This window comes from Schistocerca nitens, chromosome 2 (assembly GCF_023898315.1).
Source record: "Schistocerca nitens isolate TAMUIC-IGC-003100 chromosome 2, iqSchNite1.1, whole genome shotgun sequence".
NCBI lineage: Eukaryota > Metazoa > Arthropoda > Insecta > Orthoptera > Acrididae > Schistocerca > Schistocerca nitens.
The window spans coordinates 328,757,916-328,776,487 of NC_064615.1; positions in this window are offsets into that span (position 1 = coordinate 328,757,916).

Consider the following 18,572-nt stretch of genomic DNA (forward strand, 5'->3'; position numbering starts at 1 on the left):
TGCTACAGAAGAATGTTGAAGATTAGGTGGGTAGATCATGTAACTAACGTGGAGGTATTGAATAGGATTGGGGAGAAGAGAAGTTTGTGGCACAACTTGACTAGAAGAAGGGATCGGTTGGTAGGACATGTCCTGAGGCATCAAGGGATCACAAATTTAGCATTGGGGGGCAGCTTGGAGGGTAAAACTCGTAGAGGGAGACCAAGAGATCAATACACTAAGCAGATTCAGAAGGATGTAGGTTGCAGTAGGTACTGGGAGATGAAGGTGCTTGCACAGGATAGAGTGGGATGGAGAGCTGCATCAAACCAGTCTCAGGACTGAAGACCACAACATCAACAACAAGGACGGCAATGTAAGGATACCATGATCGATGCCCTTGCCGGCGAACGACGGCAATGCGAGTCAGTAGTGAATGAGTGAGATAGAAAGGGTGGGGGGGGGGGGGGGCAGAGGGCTGATTCAGTCGAATGGACATTTAAGGAGTTGTGAGCTATAAATATGCGAAGGTGGATTATAAAGTCTTTAACAGAGCATTGAGGGAATTTTTTCGTTAGAATAAGAATGTTGGCTCGTCCGTGACTACTTTGGAGTGAATGATTTTAAAATATGCCATTTACTTTGCTAATGCTGGCTGTAAGTTAGATTAGAGGCAGTGCTCTACATTATTTTAATATTGTGTTTGTTGAGTCATACAGACAATTTAGGTGTGGAAATATTTAATTTGCTTACGAAAGATATCGAACTTTCGTCAAGTTTTAGATGTGAGAGCAATACTGATGCATTGTAAGCTGTAAGCTATATCTGCAGTAATGCTCATATATCACCATTCTTACGTATTTTGATGTATTTAGTACTTGGAACTTAGACTGAACGACTGTCTTCTGCTAGCTTCTTTAAGTAGTGCCAATAAGTAAGCTGTACGTATTTTAATAAGTGATACAGACAGTTTAGAAGCAGAAATTTTTAATTTGAGGGCACATTTTGCCTGCAGAGTGCTGAAAGCCTTACACACACACACACACACAAGGTGTAATGGGTGTAAGTGTAGATACTTCTATTGAAGACTAATATTTACGGCTATTACAAGTCGTATGTTTTTAGGTTGGCTATTACCTCTAAGTACATGTGGCATGTGCAAGTCATTACTGCTTATTTAACCCTGGGAAGCAGATCAGGTGTTGAAGTAGGCATGTGAGGGGACAAAATTGTTAGTTCGTACTGACAAGCGTAGTCCATTTAGTTACGACCATGAAGAAATTAACAGGTAGTAAATTATGTGGTGTGTTTGTGGGAAGACTGTTCGACGCAGAGAAAAAAATAACCAACTCACTGATGTGTGTACATATTAAGGTACCACATATAAAAATATCTGCACTTGTACCTGTTGTTCCTTGCATAATGTGATTTTATTTTGCTCCAAATTTCGTAGTCTTGCATATAAGCAAGCAAGTTGAGTGTATTTTAATTTCCTTCGCACACAAGTGCGTGTGTTGTGACGTCTTGGAGTTTTTGATTTTCTGTTTAAATTTTCAGTGTTATTGGTCGGAGATATGGGGATGGGAGGGGAGAGGATGCAGCTTCCCACTGATAAGCGTGATGATGCCACTGATGATAGTGATGGCATGACTGATGACGGCACTGCTTCTGTTTCTGTTTGCAGGTGACTTCAGTGCAAAGCAGGACTACTGGCATCTGCCTCCTAGTGGTCACCTTTGGTCAAGAAATCCTCATAATGACCAATACTTCAGTTAAGGGCTCATATGTTCCCCGACGAGGATGCAAGATAGCTGAATGCTGCCTTGTTGGAGGCAAATGGGAGTATTGTGTCGACACGGGCAGTACGCAAGTGTCTCTACACAAACCATTTAATAAACTTTTGGAAACGTTCGCCTGCTGTGTTTTTTAGAGTTTTCTGTGCGTTAAAGTCGTTTAGTAAATTTCGTGCTTTAGTTTTCAGCTGACATTTCTTATTGTTTCTAGTGAAATACTTCAGTAAAATTTTCATTCACTATTTTAACTTCGTTGAGTGTTCCAGTGGCCGCTTGAATTTTTGGTTTTAGCTAATAATTTTGTGACGTTTTGTTGGTACTGGTATTAGTTGTGGTTTAGTAGTATTAATAAAAGTAGTTGCTTTGTTAGTAGAGAGAGAATTTCGAGACCACTATTGTTAGTTCCATATAACAGTTCTACCGGTGTAACTGAACTTAGGCAAAGTAGACGTATAATTTTTTTTCAATGTAAAATTTTACCATGAGTGAGAAGTGTGGGCTCTGTCATAGATTTGTGAGTAGTGGGTTACGGTGTGGGATTTGTTCAAAGTATTTTCACTGGGAGGAATTCAGTGCGGAAGCCAGTGGAAATTCTAGCGAGATCCTCTCCCGGGAATGCAGAATCTGTAGTACAAACAAGTTGATAGAGGAGCAGGAGCGTGAGATCTGTGCCCTTCAGGTGCAGTAACAACACGCAAAGGAGGAACTAGATAGGTTGAGGAGAGTGAAGGGTGCTGGGGAAGTGCTGGAGGAGTACCAGGCCACCACTGGCAGTTGGAAGAAGGCAGTTCGGAGGAGGAGGTATTCAGACATGGATACTTTGCGTATTTGCAATAGATTTGACCAACTGTCAGAGATTAGTCTAGAGGAGCCTCTTGTAGTTGTACGTGTAGGAAACATGCAGCAGTCCTCAGCATTTAGGAGGCCTAGGTGAGTTGCAAAGTCTAACAGAAAGAAGAAGGATCTGCTCCTAGGTAGTTCACACGGTAGAGGTGTGGGCCAGCAGTTGCAGGAAGTGTTGAGGAGGAGTACCAGGTCACCAGCGTTGTGAAGCCTAGTGCAGGTTTGGCTCAGGTGACTGATAGCACAGGGGAGTTACGTAGGAATTTCACGAAGGAGAATCAGGTAGTGATAGTGGGTGGAGCAGGGAACAGTCTTGATAGGGCCAGGGAATATGTTGTAGGTGGTGACCTGGTAAAGATAGCTACTCAAACTGGTGGCACTAATGTGCATTTCGTGCAACTCTTTCAGCATCATGATAAGCCTAATTTTAATACAGCTGTTAGGCGCGTTAACATGGGGCTGGAGAAGGCACTAATGGCAGAGGGCATGGGACTCATTGCAGTGGTGCCAGTTCAGTCTATCAGTAGATCGGGTTTCACTAGGCATGGCCTGCACCTTAGTAGTTATGGGAAGGGAAGGTTGTTGTTGTTGTTGTGGTCTTCAGTCCTGAGACTGGTTTTATGCAGCTCTCCATGCTACTCTATCCTGTGCAAGCCTCTTCATCTTCCAGTACCTACTGCAGCCTACATCCTTCTGAATCTGCTTAGTGTATTCATCTCTTGCTCCCTCTACGATTTTTACCCTCCACGCTGCCCTCCAGTACTAAATTGGTGATCCCTTGATGCCTCAGAACATGTCCTACCAACCGATCCCTTCTTCTAGTCAAGTTGTGCCACAAACTCTTGTTCTCCCCAATTCTATTCAATACCTCCTCTAATCTACATTTTATATCCTCTCTACTTTGACCATCATCAGTTATTTTGCTCCCCAAATAGCAAAACTCCTTTACTACTTTAAGTGTCTCATTTCCTAATCTAATTCCCTCAGCATCACCCGACTTAATTCGACTACATTCCATTATCCTCGTTTTGCTTTTGTTGATGTTCATCCTATACCCTCCTTTCAAGACACTGTCCATTCCGTTCAACTGCTCTTCCAAGTCCTTTGCTGTCTCTGACAGAAATACAATGTCATCGGCGAACCTCAAAGTGTTTATATCTTCTCCATGGATTTTAATACCTACTCCGAACTTTTCTTTCGTTTCCAAGTAGAGAAGGAATTAGCATATTTCTTCAAAATATAAGAGATATTAGAGATAAAGTTAGGGAATTGCTTATAGATATTGATGCTGAAATTACTGCTATATCGGAGCACCACTTAAATAATTTGACAATTCATAGGCTTCCTTTACCAGGATACAGATTAGCTGACAGTTTCTCAAGGAGTTCCTTGCGGGGTGGGGAATTGGCCATTTAATTCACCAGCACTGTACAGAAAGTGATTGTTAAATACCATACATATAGCTGACTTATCAGTAACAGAAATATTTCTACTACGAACTGAGTTTATATCGTCGACCTTGTGCTGCTGACCAGACACTTCCTTCACAACTCACCATATGGTTTTAATTTTGCCCTGTGAATTAGCTATTCTATCTGCCTTCTATATACTCTTTGCCTTCCTAATTACATTTTAAGCCCTTTATGATACTGTTTGTAATGGGCTACTGTAGCTCGATTGTGACTACTTCTAACATTCTGATATAATTCCCACTTTATTCTACACGATATCCTTATTCTACTAGTGAGCCTCCCAGGCTACTTTTCACTGCTAGTAACCTGTTTAGAACGCTCTAAAGGGAAGCACCTTTCAAAGAACATGAGAAATGAGTTAAGGAAACCATTATATTTGTCATCTATGCTATCGGCACTATAAACATCCTGCGACACTTGTTCCTTAACAAGGTTTAAAAAACTCTCTATTGCCGTTGGATTAGCTTTTCTACATAGTTCGTAATTACATATAACATTTGTTTGAGTACAAAAACCTTTTAATCTTAAAATTTGTGCATCATGGTCTGAAAGGCCATTAACCCTTGCACTAACAGTATGCCATATAGTAATGAAGAATGCGTGAAAACATTGTCTATGTCTGTGCTACCGTTCCCCTGCACTGTTGTAAAAAATACAGTCTGCATCAGACCATATGAATTCAGGAGATCTTCCAACATCCTTTTCTCGCATAAGCACATACAACATTTGTATTGAAGAAGACACATATTACTAATTTTTGGTACTTCCTATAAAGTGAACTAAGAACCCTCTCTAGCTTGAGCAGAAATTCTCTGAATTCAGAGCCAGGGGACATAAACAACAACAATTAGAAGTTTAGTTTCACTAAATTCAACTGCCCCTGCACAACATTCAAATACCTATTCAGTGTGGTGCCGTGATACGTCTACTTACTCAAATCGAATACTGTTTTTTTACGTATTTGGCCACTCCCCCACTTGGCAAAGATTTCCTTGAAAATCAGCCAGCTAATCTGTATCCTGGTAAAGGAAGCCTCTGTATTGTGAAATTATTTAAGTGCTGCTCCGATAACCAATAATGTCAGAGTCAACACCTGTAAGTAGTTTAGCAACTTAATCTCTAATACCTCTTATATTTTGATGAAATGTAATTCCTTCTCTACTTAGTTACCTGACCTCCTCTGAATGTGATTCCTTTGTTAGAGGGACTTCCTTTAAACAGGGATACCTATCAGCTGACTTCAATCTAAAAAAGGTGCAGCTCTAACGCCCACTAGTACAGAAATTTTCCCATGAGTGATCCCATCTCTGCCCACTACACTGTCAGCTACAAGCGTAGCCAGCCACCCCTTCCGTTGTTGCACAAGGAATCAAAAAAGCTGCTTCCGCAGTGGCTCCATTCATCGTGTGGTGGCCGACACTCATCCAGACCCTCACGAGAAGGAATAGATACTTGAGCAATTTGTAGCCAGTTCAGCTTCTAAAGGTCTCCGGCTTGGGCCAAGATCACTATTTATAAGGGTTATTCATAAGTACCTACGGTCTTTAGAAGATGATAAATACAGGGAATAGACACATATCAGTCGATACAACAGTCCGTTTTATATTTTTGTACATTAACTCACAGTTTGCTTTGACTTGAAGCACAAATATTTTGTTACCTTATGCTGTCACATACTGGAAACATACGAATTTAATCGTCATCTTCAACATCTTTTAGAATAACGCTCACCGGCCATTTGACCATCTTCTTCTATGCGAATGCACAAACAGTGCCCGAACTCTTACGGGAATCGTCAAAACGCCGCGAGTAATGAGTATAATGGGCAGCAGAACTATGAATATAGTGCGGGACAATAAGTTGGGAATGTGGGTCTCACGGGAGGCGTGCCAGAGATAAGTCCCTGCAGTCGCTCTGCCCTCTGTGTCTTCGGTGGCTCAGATGGATTAACCTCACGGATGTGCGGAACAAGGCTCTAGCTCTATACCTGCGAGCGACGCTACGAACTTGGAACCAACGGGAACACGCCATCACGTCGGCCATCTTGGATGTGCTTCTTCCCACGTCCTTTGAACCGCCGGTGGCGGTAGGCACAATATCGCCCTCCTTTTCTCACGTCGCGCGATTCTTTCTTGATTTTGGTTATGTTCAGTTACAGATACCTTCTAAAAGAATCCCCACTACCCGTGAGATATATCGATAGTTGCGGCGTCATCATACCCAACACAAAACTGGCGACAGATTTGGCGAGCTGTCCATACACCTCTCCTCACCACAGCAGCGCGATCGTCATGGTATACACTAATCAACCGCCTTATATGTGGCAAGCAGGACACCGACGAACATTCTCTGCAGTGCGGCGAGGCAAAGGATGTCTGGCGGCTGACGCAAAGCATCATGGCCCTCCTCCGACGCACCGATGAATCCACGATCACGACGGACGCTTTATTTTACTCTGACGCTGTCTTTTTCTCACAAAAAACATCGGCAATCCGCTGCGTTGGAGGACACGCATCGCACTACGTGCTCTCGCGGACCTTGATATCGGGCATGGACTATTGGCATTATCTACTAGAACAACACGAAATCATCCGACGCCACTCTAAATATAAAACGCATTTTGCGAACTTTCTGGGCAGCATGTTTCATAGACCCCCGAAGCGGTGGGGAGTCCCAGGTTTATGTTGTTTCGAGGGATAGGATTTACTCCCAGTGAAGTGACGAGGCTTCCTTTTCATATATGATTTTTCTTTTGCGACATTAAAATTAAATGAATATATAAAATAATATTGTTAATAATAAAACAAAATTACATAAAAGTACAATGTTTCCATCCCGCTGCCTCTCTCTTATCCTATCAGGAGACGGGGACACCCTGGCCAGGAGTCCAAGTACGACCCATGCCCACTCTGCCCCCTGATCTAAAAAAAAAAAAAAAAAAAAAAAAAAAAAAAAAAAAAAAAAAATAGATGGATAGAGCGTCTGCCATGTAAGCAAGAGATCCCGGGTTCGAGTCCCGGTTGGGTCCCACATTTTGAACTGTCCCAGTTGACTTATATCAACGCCTGTATGCAGCTAGGGGGTATTCATTTCATTGTAATTTCATTCTAACGAGCTGTATGGTCACCGATGGAATCTATTCTTTCGGACATAGGTTGTTACAGTATCAGCAAATATCTGAAACAACGACATTAGATAACCAAGTTTTGACGATGTATTTGCTTTATAAAATCGAAATGATATGGGAGAAAATTTTTCTTAGCTACATTTCCCAACTGGGCATCTGTGGTAGGAACAGCCCCATCGAGAGGGTCCCAGTGATTCTCGATTGGGTATAAATCCGGGAGTCTGTTGGCTAGGGAAGTATGGTAAACCCATCATGATGCCCTTCAAACCATGCACGTACACTGCAAATTGTGTTACACTTTGCCTTGTGTTCCTGGTAGATGCCATCATGCTGAGGTAAAAAAAAAAAAAACTGCGTGTAGAGGTGGACATGGTCCCAGAGGATACATGCAAACTTGTGCTAATCCATTGTGTCTTCCAGGGTGACGAGATCACCCAGGCAATGCCACGAAAACGTTTCTCAGACCATGTTTGCTGTTTTTGTTGTTGTTGTTGTTGTTGTTGTGGTCTTCAGTCCTGAGACTGCTTTGATGCAGCTCTCCATGCTACTCTATCCTGTGCAAGCTTCTTCATCTCCCAGTACCTACTGCAACGTACATCCTTCTGAATCTGCTTAGTGTATTCATCTCTTGGTCTCCCTCTACGATTTTTACCCTCCACACTGCCCTCCAATACTAAATTTGTGATCCCTTGATGCCTCAAAACATGTCCTAACAACCGATCCCTTCTTCTAGTCAAGTTGTGCCACAAACTCCTCTTCTCCCCAATTCTGTTCAATACCTCCTAATTAGTTATGCGATCTACCCATCTAATATTCAGCATTCTTCTGTAGCACCACATTTCGAAAGCTTCTATTCTCTTCTTGTACACACTATTTATCGTCCACGTTTCACTTCCATACATGGCTACACTCCATACAAATACACTCCTGGAAATGGAAAAAAGAACACATTGACACCGGTGTGTCAGACCCACCATACTTGCTCCGGACACTGCGAGAGGGCTGTACAAGCAATGATCACACGCACGGCACAGCGGACACACCAGGAACCGCGGTGTTGGCCGTCGAATGACGCTAGCTGCGCAGCATTTGTGCACCGCCGCCGTCAGTGTCAGCCAGTTTGCCGTGGCATACGGAGCTCCATCTCAGTCTTTAACACTGGTAGCATGCCGCGACAGCGTGGACGTGAACCGTATGTGCAGTTGACGGACTTTGAGCGAGGGCGTATAGTGGGCATGCGGGAGGCCGGGTGGACGTACCGCCGAATTGCTCAACACGTGGGGCGTGAGGTCTCCACAGTACATCGATGTTGTCGCCAGTGGTCGGCGGAAGGTGCACGTGCCCGTCGACCTGGGACCGGACCGCAGCGACGCACGGATGCACGCCAAGACCGTAGGATCCTACGCAGTGCCGTAGGGGACCGCACCGCCACTTCCCAGCAAATTAGGGACACTGTTGCTCCTGGGGTATCGGCGAGGACCATTCGCAACCGTCTCCATGAAGCTGAGCTACGGTCCCGCACACCGTTAGGCCGTCTTCCGCTCACGCCCCAACATCGTGCAGCCCGCCTCCAGTGGTGTCGCGACAGGCGTGAATGGAGAGACGAATGGAGACGTGTCGTCTTCAGCGATGAGAGTCGCTTCTGCCTTGGTGCCAATGATGGTCGTATGCGTGTTTGGCGCCGTGCAGGTGAGCGCCACAATCAGGACTGCATACGACCGAGGCACACAGGGCCAACACCCGGCATCATGGTGTGGGGAGCGATCTCCTACACTGGCCGTACACCACTGGTGATCGTCCAGGGGACACTGAATAGTGCACGGTACATCCAAACCGTCATCGAACCCATCGTTCTACCATTCCTAGACGGCAAGGGAACTTGCTGTTCCAACAGGACAATGCACGTCCGCATGTATCCCGTGCCACCCAACGTGCTCTAGAAGGTGTAAGTCAACTACCCTGGCCAGCAAGATCTCCGGATCTGTCCCCCATTGAGCATGTTTGGGACTGGATGAAGCGTCGTCTCACGCGGTCTGCACGTCCAGCACGAACGCTGGTCCAACTGAGGCGCCAGGCGGAAATGGCATGGCAAGCCGTTCCACAGGACTACATCCAGCATCTCTACGATCGTCTCCATGGGAGAATAGCAGCCTGCATTGCTGCGAAAGGTGGATATACACTGTACTAGTGCCGACATTGTGCATGCTCTGTTGCCTGTGTCTATGTGCCTGTGGTTCTGTCAGTGTGATCATGTGATGTATCTGACCCCAGGAATGTGTCAATAAAGTTTCCCCTTCCTGGGACAATGAATTCACGGTGTTCTTATTTCAATTTCCAGGAGTGTACTTTGAGAAACGACTTCCTGACACTTAAATCAATACTCGATGTTAACAAATTTCTCTTCTTCAGAAACGCTTTCCTTGACATTGCCAGTCTACATTTTATATCCTATCCATTTCGACCTTCATCAGTTATTTTGCTCCCCAAATAGCAAAACTCCTCTACTAATTTAAGTGTCTCATTTCCTAATCTAATTCCCTCAGTATCACCCGACTTAATTCGACTACATTCCATTATCCTCGTTTTGCTTTACTTTATTTTCATCTTATATCCTCCTTTCAAGACACAATCCATTCCGTTCAACTGCTCTTCCTAATCCTTTGCTGTCTCTGACAGAATTACAATGTCATCGGCGAACCTCAAAGTTTTTATTTCTTCTCCATGGATTTTAATACCTACTCCGAACTTTTCTTTTGTTTCCTTTATAAGAGAGAGAAACTTTAAAGGTAATCAGGATGAGGAAACGCAATTGGACTGGTCACCGGATGAGAAGAGATTGTTTACTGATTGATGCGTGGAAGAAACAGTAAATGGAAGAAGAAGATGAGGACGCAGAAGATACCAGATGGTGGATAGTATAAGGATAGGAAACAATCATGAGAAAACGAAGAGGTTAGCAAATGACAGGGTACATGGAGAGCTAGACGTGAAGAGCTGCCCTAGGGCAGAACACTCATGATGATGTTCTGGGTGCTTCACTTTTTTGTCAGACAACGTATTAATGGTACGACCTCTGGTTGGTCGAAATCGGTTACGGTATATGCTTTATCAAAGGCGCAATCTGAACAGTTTACAAACTTAGCCATTTCGGAAATGCTTCAACCCCTGGCCTGAAAGCCAATTATTATCCCCTTCTGGACGTCAAATAAATTTATTCATTTCTGCATTACGACAACGGCTGCACTGTTTTACGCGTCCCGACGACAAGCTTTATACAGGTGGTCCATTGATAGTGACCGGGCCAAATATCTCACGAAATAAGCGTCAAACGAAAAAACTACAAAGAACAAAACTTTTCTAGCTTGAAGGGGGAAACCAGATGGCGCTATGGTTGGCCCGCTAGATGGCTCTGCCATAGGTCAAACGGACATCAACTGCGTTTTTTAAAATAGGAACCCTATTTTTTTTTTACATATTCGTGTTGTACGTAAAGAAATATGAATGTTTTAGTTGGACCACTTTTTTCGCTTTGTGATATATGGCGCTGTAATAGTCACAAACGTATAAGTACGTGGTATCACGTAACATTCCTCCAGTGCGGACGGTATTTGCTTCGTGATACATTACCCGTGTTAAAATGGACCGTTTCCCAATTGTGGAAAAGGTCGATATCGTGTTGATATGTGGATATTGTGATCAAAATGCCCAACGGGTGTGTGCTATGTATGCTGCTCGGTATCCTGGACGACATCATCCAAGTGTCCCGACCGTTCGCCGGATAGTTACGTTATTTAACAGGAAGTGTTCAGCCACATGTGAAACGTCAACCACGACCTGCAACAAATGATGATGCCCAAGTAGGTGTTTTAGCTGCTATCGCGGCTAATCCGCACACCAGTAGCAGACAAATTTCGCGAGGATCAGGAATCTCAAAAGCGTCGGCGTTGAGAATGCTACATCAACTTCGATTGCACCGGTGCCATATTTCTATGCACCAGGAATTGCATAGCGACGACTTTGAACGTCGTGTACAGTTCTGCCACTGGGCACAAGAGAATGTAAACCGGCACAATATGCACTATTGGGTAACGGAAAGCCGGCCGTGGTGGCCAAGCGGTTAAAGGCGCTACAGTCTGGAACCGCGCGACCGCTACGGTCGCAGGTTCGAATCCTGCGTCGGGCATGGATGTGTGTGATGTCCTTAGGTTAGTTAGGTTTAAGGAGTTCTAAGTTCTAGGGGACTGATGACCTTAGAAGTTGAGTCCCATAGTGCTCAGAGCCATTTGAACCATTTTGTAACGGAAAATCCACGATGGCTACGACAAGTGGAACATCAGCGACATTGACGGGTTAAGGTGTGGTGTTGTATTATGGGAGGAAGGATAACTGGCCCTATTTTATCGATGGCAATCTAAATGGTGCAAAGTATGATGATTTCCTACGAAATGTTCTACAGATGTTACTACAAGATGTTTCACTGCATGACGGAATGGCGATGTACTTCAAGCTTGATGGATGTCCGGCACATAGCTCGCGTGCGCTTGAAGCGGTATTGAATAGCATATTTCACGATAGGTGGATTGGTCGTCGAAATACCATACCACGGCCCGCACGTTCACCGGATCTGGCGTCCCCGGATTTCTTTCTGTGGGGAAAGTTGAAGGATATTTGCTATCGTGATCCACCGACAACGCCTTACAACATGCGTCAGAACATTGTCAATGCATGTCCGAACATTATAGAAGGCGAACTACTCGCTGTTGAGAAGAATGTCGTTACACGTATTGCCAAATGCATTGAGGTTGACGGACATCATTTTGAGCATTTATTGCATTGATGTGGTATTTAGAGGTAATCACGCTGTAACAGCATGCGTTCTCAGAAATGATAAGTTCACAAAGGTACATGTATCACATTGGCACAACCGAAAGAAAATGTCCTAACGTACCTACGTTCTGTATTTTAATTTAAAAAACCTACCTGTTACCAACTTTTCGTCTAAAATTGTGAGCCATACGTTTGTGACTATTACAGCTCCATCGATCACAAAGCGAAAAAAGTGGTCCAAGTAAAACATTCATATTTCTTTACGTACTGCATGAATATGTAATAAAAATGGGGGTTCCCATTTAAAAAAACGCAGTTGATATCTGATTGACCTATGGCAGCGCCATCTAGCGGGCCAACCATAGCGCCATCTGGTTTCCCCCTTCAAGCTAGACAATTTTCGTTCTTTGTAGTTTTTTCGTTTGACGCTTATTTCGTGAGATGTTTGGCCCGGTCACGATCAGTGGACCACCCTGTAGACCCTCCACTGCTAGTACTGCTGCCTTACATCTGTGAATGAATATTGACGTGATGTCGAACATAGGCGGTGGTCAAATAATGTAACTGTACCGTGTGGTTTGACTCACTCGCTCTATGCCTATCGTACCTGTGGCAGTGTGTGTTATTATTACTCGTCCAACCTACGAATAAATACAGGGCGAAGAAAAAGTCGTACATTCGGACTTCTCAGCGCGATTCCTCACATACTATCAATACGTAAATGTCTGTCACAAAATTTCGTCCTGCGCGTATTTCGCGCAGTAAATGGACGTTAAAGATTGACAATCTGGCAACACTGTCATCACATGTGCTATCACTATCTCTGCCAGCATGTAGAGCAGTTGGTAGTGTTTTTGGTAACTATGCAGGAGGCCGAGGGTTCCATTCTGGGTCGAGGCTTATTTCTTTTTATTTGCTAGAAGTAGCCTGCGTGGTACGGTATCTGGCGTCTTAATCGCCATACAGAGACTACAGTGGGTCTTCTACAAAATAACTGCAGTTGCATACTACGAACACAGAAACGGAAATACAGTCGTTTTTAATTGGTCATCTTTTAAAGTATCCTTTAGCACGTCGTGGACGCGAAGTATTTCGCACCCCTGCATCTATTAGATTCCAAACTCGTTTTGTGTGTACCATGCCCCAATGGTCCCATCGATTACCATCAATTTTATTCTTCCCACGTTCTGGCCCATTACATTACGTTAGTACCTTACGTCATCAGTGTGGGGTGTAGTTGGGAGCTCCAACGTTAGACGTGTTATGGAGCCCCTTAGGGACTTGGCTGACAAGAAGGGAAAGAAAACCAATGTGCACTCCGTGTGCGTACCGAGTGAAGTCATTCCAGATGTGGAAACGATCCTCCAGGATGCCATGAAGAGCACAGGGAGCAGCCAACTGCAGGTGGTGGCTCACGTCGGTACCAATGATGTGTGTCACTTTGGACCAGAAGAGATTCTCTCTGGTTTCGAGCGGCTAACAGAGGTGGTAAAGGCTGTCAGTCTTGCTTGCAAGATGAAAGCAGAGCTGACCATTCGCAGCATAGTCGACAGGAAGATTGCGGACCTCTGGTACAGAGCAGAGTGGAGGTTCTAAATCAGATGCTCAGACCGTTCTGCAACCTTATAGGCTGTAGATTCGACCTGCGCCATAGGGTGGTTGCGTTTCGGGTTCCGCTGAATAGATCAGGTGTTCACTATACGCAGAAGGCGGCTACGCGGGTAGCAGGAGCTATGTGGCGTGGACTGGGCGGTTTTTTAGGTTAGAGGGTCTCGGGAAAACACAAGAAGGGATTCAGTCACAAAGGGTGCAGACTGAACACAGGAAGAACGTAGATACAGGAACCATTGGTATAATAGTAGTAAAGTGTCGTAGCTGTGTTGGGAAAGTACCTGAGCTCCAAGCGCTAACAGAAAGCAATGATGCCCAAATCTTTGTAGGCACTGATAGCTAGCTAAAGCCGGATATAAGATCAGCCGAAATTTTTGCGAAGAACCTAACGGTGTTCCTTAAGGATAGGCTAAACACGGTTGGCGGTGGCGTGTTTGTTGCTGTTAGAAGTAGTTTAACTTGTCGCGAAATTGAAGTAGACACTTCCTATGAGTCAGTATGGGCTGAGGTCATTGTTGGCAACCGGAATAAAATAATAATAGGATCCTTTTACTGACCTCCCTATTCAGATGATACAGTTGCTGAAAGGTTCAAAGAAAATTTGAGTTTGGTTTCAGACACTTATCCGACTCATACGATAATAATTGGTGGTGACTTACCCTCGATATGTTGGCGAAAATACATGTTTAATTCCGGAGGTACGCATTCTCTGAAAATTATTTCGAGCAGTTAGTTCATGAGCCCACGCAAATAGTAAACGGTTGTGGAAACACAATTGACCTCTTAGCAACAAATAATCCTGAGTTAATATCAAGCATCAAAACCGATACAGGGATTAGTGGACACAGGGTTGTCGTAGCGAGATTGAATATTGTAATCCTAAAATCCTTCAAAAATAAGCGAAAAATATACCTATTCAAAAAAGCAGATAAAAATTCACTTGTCGCCTTCCTGAGAGACAATCTCCACTCATTCCAAATCAATAACATAAGTGTAGACCAGATATGGCTTGAATTCAAAGAAACAGTATCGGCAGCAATTGAGAGATTTATACCAAATAAATTAGCAAACGACGGAGCTGATGCTCCTTGGTACACAAAACGGGTTAGAACACTGTTGCAGAAACAACGAAACAAACATGACAAATTTAAACAGACGCAAAATCCCCAAGATTGCCGATCTTTTACAGAAGCTCGAAATTTAGCACGGATTTCAATGCGAGATGCTTATAACAGTTTCCAAAACGAAACTGGTGAAGTTTCGAACCGTTCTGGCGATGCCAGAGCCGTAGTACAGCGTCAAAATGGCGTCTACATGCGACTCACGTTGCAAGCACCGAGCTGTTATTGAATTGTCGGCCGGTGTGGCCGAGCGGTTCTAGGCGCTTAAGTCTGGAACCGCGCGACCGCTACGGTCGCAGGTTCGAATCCTGCCTCGGGCATGGATGTTATGTCCTTAGGTTAGTTAGGTTTAAGTAGTTCTAAGTCTTAGGGGACTGATGACCTCAGATGTTAAGTCCCATAGTGCTCAGAGCCATTTGAACCATTTTTTTGTTATTGAATTCTTGTCTGCAGAAAAAGAAACAGTGGTGAAGATCCATAAACCTATGTGTGCAGTGTATGGTGATGCTGCAGTTGATAGGAGTATAGTTGGGGGATGGGTAAAGAAAGTTAGAGCCTCAGGAAATGCATAAACAGCTCATGATTAGCCACGCTCGGGACGTCCAGTCACAGCCACTAGTTCAGACATGCGGAATCGTGCGGATGCCATTATTCGTGCCGACCGGCGCATCACAACTCGACAATTATATCTACAGTCGTCGGCCAGCATCGGAAGTACGTCTGCAATGATCGAGACCTACGGTGCTCACGTTGGATCCCACGAATGTTCACAGCGAACCACAAGATTCAAAGAAAGGCCATTTCATCTGAATTGTTGGAGTGTTTTGTGACCGACGGAGAGGCCTCTCTGTCACGGATCGTTGCGGGGGGAGAAAGCTGGGTGCACCACTTTGCGCCGGAAACAAAAAGGCAGTCCATGGAGTGGCTTTTACCAGCAGGGAATACATTCTCCTCCACAACGTGGGCGTACGGCCATAGAACGTGATAGAGACCGTGTAGAAAAACAGGACATGGACAAGACATGTTGATGCATGTTGTCACCAAATTCTGACTCTTAACAATACATACATTCAAAAAAAAAAAAAAAATGTGGGTCGTTACTTATTGAACGACCCTCATATATCTGTATATACTTTTGGTACATCTCCTTATTACTCGCATTTAGGTCATTAGCTTCGAACGTGCATTCACTATTTCATCGCTAAACAGCCAAACAAAAGAGAAACATGTTGGACGTATTTATATTTGGCCAGACACGGCGTAAAACTCCGGAAATGTGCTGCTAAAGACGGACACCTAACAGCCCTAGTCCGTTGTGCTGTAGTCCACTCGCGTCTTCGATGCCATTCGTGAATTATGAGAAGCTGTCCCCTTGAGGTGCGGTCTTTCCAAAAGCGAACCGGCGCCAACCATAGGGTCCTTTTAAAGGCCGACCGGATCATTCTAACAGGTTGGAGCGGTGTGAACAGGGCTATCGGCACGTGATCGATGTAAAGTGCTACGGTAAGGGAGACTTAGCGCTCCTTGTGTACAAAGTGCCTGTTGAGGCCGAACGTGGTGGGAGTGTGGGCGGCGTGATTAGGCGAGGAGGTGCGCCGGCGCGCGGCCCGTACAAGGAGCCACTCACCTGTCGCACTGACTCACCTTCCAGCGACCCAGTCTCGACTCAGGAATGGAGTGGACTGGAGAGGTTCGCGATTCACGCCCTGGCTACGGCGGCAGAGTTAATCCCGTGGCAAGGCGGCTCTGCCCAGCATTACCGCAGTGGCGGTCACGTCCTGCATTCGTTCGTAAGACAGCGGAGTAGGAAAGAGGAGCCGACGATCAAAATTTTTAACTTAACTCCGGCGGTAAAGTCGTTACCTGTAGTACACAAACAGTTATTCGAAAGGAACCGTCTGTGCCCCTGATTTGAGGACTCATCTCAACATTCGTCTCGAGTACTAACAACATGAGTTGGTGTTATGTTCCGTTGCCACTATCACCAGGGTGACGTTAGAGAAATACGATGGTAATGTTACCGATAACAGTGCTACTAAACCGGAGTTACTAAACACGATTTTCCGAAATTCTTTCAACAAAGAAGACGAAGTAAATATTCCAAAATTCGAATCGAGAAGAGCTGCCAACACGAGTAACATAGAAGTAGATCTCTTCGGTGTAGCGAAGCAACTTTAAAGGGCTTCTATTTCAGTTGTGAAGCACTGTAATATTAGACAGAGAAACAGTGATCGCTGCTTCTTCCGCTCCCTACACTAGTCATCGGGGTTCAGTTCGAAGCGTACTCGTCGCTGGAGACAATTTTATTCCAGTAAATGAGTGCCCAGGCCGAACATACCTGGTCACGTTCCAGACAGTGATGGGATACGAACCTGATCAACCCGATTGTCGCCTGCCATACGGCCCGACGACAAGGAGCAATGACCTGGTATGACATTCCTTTTGACAGTAGTATCCCTTTGGTTGTCATCTGCGGCACCCTTACAGCATAGCGATATGTCGATAATATCCTACACCCCATATTGTCGTCCTTCTTGGTAAGCCATCCTAGGCTTACGTTTCAGCAAGGTAACTTCCGCCCGCACTCGGCAAGAGTATCTACTGCTTGTCTCCGGTCTTGTCAAACCCTATGTTGGTCAGCAACGTCACCGTATCTCTCTCCAGTTGAGAAATTTTCGAGCATTATAGACAGGACACCCCCCCCCCCCAACTCGGTATTTTCTACATCAACATCTATATCCATACTCCGCAAGTCAGCTGACGGTGTGTGGCAGAGGGTACCTTGAGTATCTCTATCGGTCCTCCTTTCTATTCCAGTCCCGTACTGTTCGTGGAAAGAAATACTGTCGGTATGGCTCTGTGTGGGCTCTAATCTCTCTGATTTTATCTTCATGGTCTCTTCGCGAGATATACGTAGGAGGGAGCAATATACTGCTTGACTCCTCGGTGAAGGTATGTTGTCGAAACTTCGACAAAAGCCCGTACCGAGGTACTGAGCGTCTCTCTTGCAGAGTCTTCCAGTGGAGCTTATCTATCATCTCCGTAACGTTTTCGCGATTACTAAATGATCCTGAAACGAAGCGCACTGCTCTCCGTTGGGTCTTCTCTATCTCTTCTATCAAACCCATCTGGCACGGATCCCACACCGGTGAGCAGTATTCAAGCAGTGGGCGAACAAGTGTATTCTAACCTACTTCCTTTGTTTTCGGATTGCATTTCCTTAGGATTCTTCCAATGAATCTCAGTCTGGCATCTGCTTTACCGACGATTAATTCTATACAGTCATTCCATTTTAAATAACTCCTAATGCCTACTCCCACATAATTTATGGAATTAACTTCTTCCAGTTGCTGACCTGCTATGATGTAGCTAAATGATAAATGATCTTTCTTTCTATGTATTTGCAGCACATTACACTTGTCTACATTGAGATTTAATTGCCATCCCCTGTACCATGCGTCAATTCGTTGCAGATCCTCCTGCATTTCAGTACAATTTTACATTGTTACAACCTTTCGATATACTACAGCATCATCCGCAAAAAGCCTCAGTGAATTTCCAATGTTATCCACAAGGTCATTTATACATATTGTGAATAGCAACGAACGGTCCTACGACACTCCCCTGCGACACACCTGAAATCACTCATACTTCGGAAGACTTCTCTCCATTGACAATGACATGCTGCGTTCTGTTATCTAGGAACTCCTCAATCCAATCACACAATTAGTCAGATAGTCCATATGCTCTTACTTCGTTCATTAGACGACTGTGGAGAACTGTATCGAACGCCTTGCGG